General features: G+C 41.7%; 1 long non-coding RNA gene across 1 annotated transcript; it reads left to right on the forward strand.

The window, feature by feature from the left end:
• Positions 1-6,105: 6,105 nt before the first annotated feature.
• Positions 6,106-6,824, forward strand: LOC106599637 (uncharacterized). The gene is made up of 2 exons (XR_014393117.1): positions 6,106-6,152; positions 6,376-6,824. It is a non-coding gene; the product is annotated as an uncharacterized LOC106599637 (long non-coding RNA).
• The last annotated feature ends 225 nt before the right edge of the window (positions 6,825-7,049 follow it).

The raw sequence follows: 7,049 nt of genomic DNA on the forward strand, positions 1-7,049 counted from the left end.
GACAGACGCTGCTTCTCTGATACTGTTACTGACAGACCCAGCTACTCTGATACTGTTACTGACAGACCCAGCTACTCTGATACTGTTACTGACAGACCCAGCTACTCTGATAGTGTTACTGACAGACCAGGCTACTCTGATACTGTTACTGACAGACCCAGCTACTCTGATACTGTTACTGACAGACCCAGCTACTCTGATACTGTTACTGACAGACCCAGCTACTCTGATAGTGTTACTGACTGACCCAGCTACTCTGATACTGTTACTAACAGACCCAGCTACTCTGATACTGTTACTGACAGACCCAGATAATCTGACACTGTTACTGACAGACCCAGCTACTCTGATACTGTTACTGACAGACCCAGCTACTCTGATACTGTTACTGACAGACCCAGCTACTCTGATACTGTTACTGACAGACCCAGATACTCTGATACTGTTACTGACAGTCTCAGCTACTCTGATACTGTTACTGACAGACCCAGCTAGTCTGATACTGTTACTGACAGACCCAGCTACTCTGATACTGTTACTTACAGACCCAGCTACTCTGATAGTGTTACTGACTGACCCAGCTACTCTGATACTGTTACTAACAGACCCAGCTACTCTGATACTGTTACTGACAGACCCAGCTACTCTGATACTGTTACTGACAGACCCAGCTACTCTGATAGTGTTATTGACTGACCCAGCTACTCTGATACTGTTACTAACAGACCCAGCTACTCTGATACTGTTACTGACAGTCCCAGATAATCTGATACTGTTACTGACAGACCCAGATACTCTGATACTGTTACTGACAGACTCAGATACTCTGATACTGTTACTGACAGACCCATCTACTCTGATACTGTTACTGACAGACCCAGCTACTCTGATACTGTTACTGACAGACCCAGCTACTCTGATAGTGTTACTGACTGACCCAGCTACTCTGATACTGTTACTAACAGACCCAGCTACTCTGATACTGTTACTGACAGACCCAGCTACTCTGATACTGTTACTGACAGACCCAGCTACTCTGATAGTGTTATTGACTGACCCAGCTACTCTGATACTGTTACTAACAGACCCAGCTACTCTGATACTGTTACTGACAGTCCCAGATAATCTGATACTGTTACTGACAGACCCTGCTACTCTGATACTGTTACTGACAGACCCAGCTACTCTGATACTGTTACTGACAGACCCAGCTACTCTGATACTGTTACTGACAGACCCAGCTACTCTGATACTGTTACTGACAGACCCAGCTACTCTGATACTGTTACTGACAGACCCAGATACTCTGATACTGTTACTGACAGACTCAGCTACTCTGATACTGTTACTGACAGACCCAGCTACTCTGATACTGTTACTGACAGACCCAGCTACTCTGATACTGTTACTGACAGACCCAGCTACTCTGATAGTGTTACTGACTGACCCAGCTACTCTGATACTGTTACTAACAGACCCAGCTACTCTGATACTGTTACTGACAGACCCAGCTACTCTGATACTGTTACTGACAGACCCAGCTACTCTGATAGTGTTATTGACTGACCCAGCTACTCTGATACTGTTACTAACAGACCCAGCTACTCTGATACTGTTACTGACAGACCCAGATAATCTGATACTGTTACTGACAGACCCTGCTACTCTGATACTGTTACTGACAGACCCAGCTACTCTGATACTGTTACTGACAGACCCAGCTACTCTGACACCGTTACTGACAGACCCAGCTACTCTGATGCTGTTACTGACAGACCCAACTACTCTGATACTGTTACTGACAGACCCAGCTACTCTGACACTGTTACTGACAGACCCAGCTACTCTGATACTGTTACTGACAGACCCAGCTACTCTGATACTGTTACTGACAGACCCAGCTACTCTGATAGTGTTATTGACTGACCCAGCTACTCTGATACTGTTACTAACAGACCCAGCTACTCTGATACTGTTACTGACAGACCCAGATAATCTGATACTGTTACTGACAGACCCTGCTACTCTGATACTGTTACTGACAGACCCAGCTACTCTGATACTGTTACTGACAGACCCAGCTACTCTGACACCGTTACTGACAGACCCAGCTACTCTGATGCTGTTACTGACAGACCCAACTACTCTGATACTGTTACTGACAGACCCAGCTACTCTGACACTGTTACTGACAGACCCAGCTACTCTGACACTGTTACTGACAAGCCCAGCTGCTCTGATACTGTTACTGACAGACCCAGCTACTCTGATACTGTTACTGACAGACCCAGCTACTCTGATACTGTTACTGACAGACCCAGCTACTCTGACACTGTTACTGACAGACCCAGCTACTCTGATACTGTTACTGACAGACCCAGCTACTCTGATACTGTTACTGACAGACCCAGCTACTCTGATACTGTTACTGACAGACCCTGCTACTCTGATACTGCTACTGACAGACCCAGCTACTCTGATACTGTTATTGACAGACCCAGCTACTCTAATACTGTTACTGACAGACCCAGCTACTCTGATACTGTTACTGACAGACCCAGCTACTCTGATACTGTTACTGACAGACCCTGCTTCTCTGATACTGTTACTGACAGACCCAGCTACTCTGATACTGTTACTGACAGACCCAGCTACTCTGATACTGTTACTGACAGACCCAGCTACTCTGATAGTGTTACTGACAGACCAGGCTACTCTGATACTGTTACTGACAGACCCAGCTACTCTGATACTGTTACTGACAGACCCAGCTACTCTGATAGTGTTACTGACTGACCCAGCTACTCTGATACTGTTACTAACAGACCCAGCTACTCTGATACTGTTACTGACAGACCCAGATAATCTGACACTGTTACTGACAGACCCAGCTACTCTGATACTGTTACTGACAGACCCAGCTACTCTGATACTGTTACTGACAGACCCAGCTACTCTGATACTGTTACTAACAGACCCAGCTACTCTGATACTGTTACTGACAGACCCAGATAATCTGACACTGTTACTGACAGACCCAGATAATCTGACACTGTTACTGACAGACCCAGCTACTCTGATACTGTTACTGACAGACCCAGCTACTCTGATACTGTTACTGACAGACCCAGCTACTCTGATACTGTTACTGACAGACCCAGATATTCTGATACTGTTACTGACAGACTCAGCTACTCTGATACTGTTACTGACAGACCCAGCTACTCTGATACTGTTACTGACAGACCCAGCTACTCTGATACTGTTACTGACAGACCCAACTACTCTGACACTACTCCTCAGACCTGAATCCCAGGCCCCCCTTAACCTCTCCCCTACAGAGCAGCAGCACTAGCTGAGTAAACCACAACCACACACATAGTGATATATGAACCCACACATATGTTTTCACAAATGTGAACAGATCTACACACATGTAAACACATGTAAACATATACATACATTGACCACTACTGATGTTGATAAGGCTGATATTATGATGTTGGTGTTACAGTACTCATATAAGAGCTAGTCACTGATTGGTCACAGAGGACACACTCAGTACACAGGAATACCACACTGACTTCCTGTTGTTGTTTTCATGGTGCTGTCATTCAGCCTGAGGAAGAGAGTCCAAACATTGTTATTACAAGTTCATTTGTCACATATATCTCTCCCCTTCACACATATTGACTAGAGTGTGGATGTTAACTGATTGGCCACTGTTCATTGATAAACACAGAGATCATTCATCAGATGTGATAAAAACAACTGTTTAACACTGGGTATATAGCACATCCTCCAATGCATCTTGGGTATTGAAGTTTACTATTATCACCACCATAGTTTAGTGTTCCAAATAAAATGGTCAACGATGAAAAATAACACTATCTCTATTCACTAATTAAAAGTCAGTTTTAAAACTCACTAGTTGAATGCTATATATTCATGAATGCTAATTGGCTATATATGAGACAATATACCACAGGTACAATGCAAACAACTTATTTACTGTTCTAATTATGTTGGTAACCTGTTTATAATAGCAATATGGCACCTTGGGTGGTTGTGGTATATGGCCAATATATCAAAGCTAATGGCTGTATCCAGGAATTCTGTGTTAAAGGTCTAAAGGTCTACTTTAGGTCTAACATTAGACCTACTTCCTGACTACAGGTATGAAGGTCTACTTTAGGTCTAACATTAGGACTCCTTCCTGACTACAGATATAAAGGTCTACTTTAGGTCTAACATTAGGGCTACTGCCTGATTACAGTTATAAAGGATTATAGGTCTATTAGCCTATTTTAAGACTCTGTATAAGTGTATTTTCTGGTTTAATGGTTAACTCAGTCATCAAAATGTGTGTTTGTTTCTTCGTAATGTCTACAGGTCTCTTAAGGTGTTGCTATCTAAGGTGAACACCTCAAAGAAGCTGAATAATTTCCATTAAATTCACGTTATTGTGAAACCTGTTTACCTCGATGCTAGACCCCCCCCTTCATGTCACACGAAAAGGTTTTCAGGGAAAAGGACCACAGGCTGAAAACTTTCCACTCGATCGAACCAATCGCTGCTCGTATGTCCTTTCATGGTAAAGTACATCTAATCATGAACACAGAAATACACAGCAAAGACCTTTTTACTCAAAGACCCACCTACTCTCTGACAGTCACCATCAGACCATCAGACCGCAACATGGACAGGCTGTGTGTCACCCTGATTGCATTCTTATGTGAGTAACTGTTTTACTTGGTCTTATAGCTGGATGAAAGCTGATTTCTTGATGTGGTTTTATGGTTGACCAGATTTCTTATCTTATTATTGTGATTTTGTGTGGACTGTGGTAAAGACATGACGTTTACATTTTCATGTGGAGAAGTTTATGATGTCAAAGTGACATTCTGTGATTCATCCAAACACTGTTCCTCTGCTACCTGTAGGTGCTGTTTCCTCCAGTCAGGATGGGATCTCTACAGCAGAGGTGGAGATGAGAGTCAGACCAGGAGACAACATCACTCTCTACTGTGACTGTAACTTATCTTCTGGAATATACATTATGTGGTATAGGAACTGTTCTCACAAGTACCAGCCTCCTCTTGTTATTTTAACTAAGTTTTTAAGTTCCATCTCTCTTCCTGGATATAATGTGGTGTGGAACCCCTCTAACATCTCCTATGATCTACTGATTGAGAACATCACTGAATCTGACCTGGGACTCTACTACTGTGGGACTGTGGAGTACAAGTTTCAAGAAGGAAAACGAATGAAATATAAAGAGTTGTTCCAGTATGGAAACATCACCACTAGGATTTCACTTGGTAAGAACAGTTATTATTCTGTCTTTATCTTCCTGCTGTTTCTTTGGTATTGGTTTCCTTGAATGAGAGTTACGCCAAAGTAAATGTATCTTAATTTGTATCAACCCTCTGAGACTAATCTAAACTCATAAAATGTCCCCTCAAACTGATGTTTAACCAACCAAGAGTCATGACTAACAATAGATTGTTGAGAAGGTCTTGATTGTTTCTAAGAGTGTAGTTCTGTTTCTGTTTAATGTTTTGTCCAGAAACCAGTCCTCCTGTGCCCTCCTCTTCCTCCCCTCCTCCTGTAGACTGTGGGCGAAAAAAGATTCTCAATTAATTTCTTAATGTTTTCTTGTGTTTATGTCCAGAAACCAGTCCTCCTGCCAGTCTATTGCCAGAAACCAGTCCTCCTGACTGTCTATTGCCAGAAATCAGTCCTCCTGAGCCATCCTCGTCCTCCCCTCCTCCTGTAGACTGTGGTCTGTGTTGGATGTTGGTTTTCAGTCTGTGTCCTGTGTCTGCTCTCCTCTACTTCGCCTGCGTCTACTCCTTTTACAGAACAACAGGTAAACTGACTCTCTCACTCTCTCAGTCAGGATTGACTTTTTCACTCATTCATGTTTTAAGTCCGGGTACTCCTAATCAATCTTACCTATTATTTAATTAATTACCTACGTTTTAAACCTTTGTTTTTTTTTAAATCATTTAGACCGCAATATTTAAACATCTACCAAATTTAAACTGAACTATGCTAGTTTGACCTCAACTTGGTGTTTTAATGATGCTAACTCTTCCTCTGCAGCTCCAACTGAGACTCAGGTTCCTCTGAACTGGACTTCAACCTGGGTAAGTGACAGCAGAGAGCAGACTACTGTCAAAGTCAAAGCCATCTTAATTTGAAGTCCATGTGTTTGGTAAGCCAGTATTATTGAAATTGTATTTTAAATGGCAGATATAGTCATAAAAAACAGAAGGTAAAAAGTAACAATACATAATGTATAATCCTAATGTATGATGATAAATCATTAATATTAACAGATTATTATTATCTCTCGCGCTCATACTTCAGAACATACACATCTATCAATACCAGCAGAGTGTGAGACCTATACCAGTCATCAATACCAGCAGAGTGAGACCTATACCATCCATCAATACCAGCAGAGCGTGGGACCTATACCAGCCATCAATACCAGCAGAGTGATACCATTACCATCCATCAATACCAGCAGAGTGTGAGACCTATACCAATGTAGCTGGGAGGGCATTATTTTTAAGAGTTACTTAATTTTTTTTAACCTTTTCATACAAGTGATTTTTTTAAAAACTTTTGTCTGTAACCTTTTAATAATAATAACAATAGTGATTTAGAAAATGTGGTTAAGATCAGGGAATAATGGTTAAATAGCTGTTGTTACAGTCTTAGTTTGTAATTCTAGGTGTTAAAGTTCATTGTTTTCCATTTGTAAGTGTATTGATATGTGTTAATGTAGCTGAATAAATATTGATTCAGTTTAATTACATTTTATTTGATTATTTATTTGTCTCCCCTTAACTTCTCTTAGAGCGTGAGGTCATTATATTTGGTTTGACAAATGCTCCAGCAAACCAATCAGAGCTATTTGAGGGTGTGGCTTAGATGTGAAGGGTTGAGACTTTGGTGAAGAAGATGTGGCTTAGAAATAAAGAGGGTGTGGCTTTAGAGGATGACTGAGATGCATATAAAGAGCATGGAGGTTAAGG

Source organism: Salmo salar, chromosome 08 (assembly GCF_965601325.2).
Source record: "Salmo salar chromosome 08, fSalSal1, whole genome shotgun sequence".
Taxonomy (NCBI): domain Eukaryota; kingdom Metazoa; phylum Chordata; class Actinopteri; order Salmoniformes; family Salmonidae; genus Salmo; species Salmo salar.